The sequence below is a fragment of the Carlito syrichta genome, unplaced genomic scaffold (assembly GCF_000164805.1).
Source record: "Carlito syrichta isolate Samal-C Ts95f unplaced genomic scaffold, Tarsius_syrichta-2.0.1 Scaffold284777, whole genome shotgun sequence".
NCBI lineage: Eukaryota > Metazoa > Chordata > Mammalia > Primates > Tarsiidae > Carlito > Carlito syrichta.
In genome coordinates, this window is record NW_007228873.1 from 8044 (window position 1) to 10426 (window position 2383).

The 2383-nt window shown below is 38.4% G+C and overlaps 1 pseudogene; it reads left to right on the forward strand.

Annotated features, from left to right (window-relative positions):
• The first annotated feature begins 766 nt into the window (after window positions 1-766).
• On the forward strand, window positions 767-1251 carry LOC103254560 (annotated as a pseudogene).
• The last annotated feature ends 1132 nt before the right edge of the window (window positions 1252-2383 follow it).

The window sequence follows — 2383 nt, forward strand, 5'->3', positions numbered from 1 at the left end:
ATCAGCTAAGAATTACTTTTGTCTCTTCATTTGCTTTCTTGCACTAACTCTATCTTATACTGTATTTTAAAATTTTCTTTTGTTCAACCTCTTAATTCCATCCAGTAAATGGAACATTATTTGAACATTTTTTTGCATAATATTTATGAGTCATTATTCCAGACAAAAGGAAAGAAAGCCTTAAAAGGTCTGTGAGGTATTTTACCGTATTATAGAGGCAACACAGTAAGCAAAAGAACATGATAGATCAAACATTGGTCTAAATTCAATCTCCATTTACTATTGGAGTATTTTGGTAAATTTATTAATCCTTACAAGTCTCAGTTTTTTTTCTTTTTAAGTCTATAAAGTGGGATAATATTTCCTAGCCTGCAGAGCATTTGTGAGAATTAGAAATAATGTATTTAAGATAACTGGTACATATTAGGTGCTTAAGAAGCTGAATAATCATCATTGTTGTTTTTAAGATAATTATTATCATTATTATTAATTCACCATTATTAATGCTTCAGTATTTCTACAGATTTATTTAGATATACAGCCTGGGGTCTTATAAGTAATAATCATAGAAACAATTCCTTTTTATTACTTTTTTATGGGAAATTTAAATATTTTTCTAACTTCCTATTTTCATGAAAGTTAAGGTTCCCTGGGAACAAAAATACATTCTATCATAGGTAGATATTTTATACCAAGCACTTAATTCATTAAATTTTAACTATAAACATTTTAAAATTTAAACATGAACTTCACCAACCACGCGAAGGTGATCCAGAGCCAAGATGGTCGTCCTCTCTAAGGAATACGGTTTCGTGCTTCTAACTGGTGCTGCCAGCTTTGTCATGGTGGCTCATCTGGCCATCAATGTTTCCAACGCCCGCAAGAAGTACAAGGTGGAGTATCTTTCCATGTACAGCACGGACCCTGAAAACGGGCACCTTTCAACTGCATTCAGCGAGCCCACCAGAACACCTTGGAGGTATATCCTCCCTTCTTATTTTTTCTAGCTGTTGAAGGCGTTTACCACTCGCGTATAATTTCTGACTTGGGCTTGGCCTGAATTAATGGACGAGTTCTTTACGCTTATGGCTATTACACAGGGGAACCCAGCAACCGGAGCCGAGGCGTCCTGGGGTCCATCACCCTCACTGGCTTGATGGGCACGACTGTGACTGTGTGCTCTGCCTTCCAGCATCTTGGCTGGATTAAGCCCGGCCTTCACGGGGGGGGCGGGGCAAGTGCTGCCATTAAAGAATTACAGGGGTTTAAGAGCTCTCATTCGTGTTGAATGACTTACCTTTATTTCCAGTTACACCTTTTTTTCTAAATATAATAAAAACTTGCTTGGCATCAGCCTCATACTTTAAAAAAAAAACAACAACATTAACTTCAAACTTTAAACATTAATAAATTTGGCTGCAGACCACTCTTAATTGGGAAAATTTGAACCTTGGGGCATCAAGATACCATTTTCTTGGCCCTGCTACTGATTGAGATGCCTCATTTGCTCTAAGGCATATGACTCATATTTTTCTGTGGTAACTACCTTAGCATTTTACAGGGTCAAAAGAACCCACTCTGATATGTTAAAAGTACCGAATAGCAATAGTTATTTAACATTAATTTCAGCCTTAACTCCAATGCTTCCCCTGCATTCAAATATTTCCTTCAATCAACTACTTACTAGTTTCCAAAAATAAGTCACGCTTCCTTGTTTCATCTTGTTCACCAGCACCGCCCCCCTTTGTTTGATGTCCTCTCTCTTCTTTTCTTCTATTGAAATTCTGTCCATCTTTATAAGGAGAGCCGTAATGTCATTTTGCCTGGAGGTCCATCCCACTATTATACAAGCCAGATTTTCCTACCTTTATACCATTGAGGTTTTCCTGCTAATTAGACTCAACTCAAATGTATTTAGGTTGATTAGTCATTTGTGCATTTTGGTCTTCCAGAGAGAAAAATGGTTGCCAGTGTGTCTTTATGTGCTGCGTGATGCCTAAGAGAGTCCTTTACAATCACAGATGCCCAATCTAGGTAAATTAGAAGAACAAATAAATAATGAATGATGTGTTTGGAAATAAAACAACAGTGGCTGGTGTAGTAGTAAAGCAACAAAAGACTGGACTGGAGGACCGAGTCTGGTTGCCTATGACATGTATGACATGGGAAAGCAATTTAACCTCTCCAAATTTGGTTTCTTTAGCTGCAAAAACATAAGAGATCTTGCCTCTCTTTGCCCTGCCGACTAATGGGATAGTTGTGGGAGCCAAATAAAGAAATGCATCCAAGCTGGGCTCGGTGGCTCAGCCTGTAATCCCACGCCTTGGGAGGCTGAGGTGAATGGATTGCCTGAGCCTGCGGGTTTGAGACCTGCCTGGGCAAC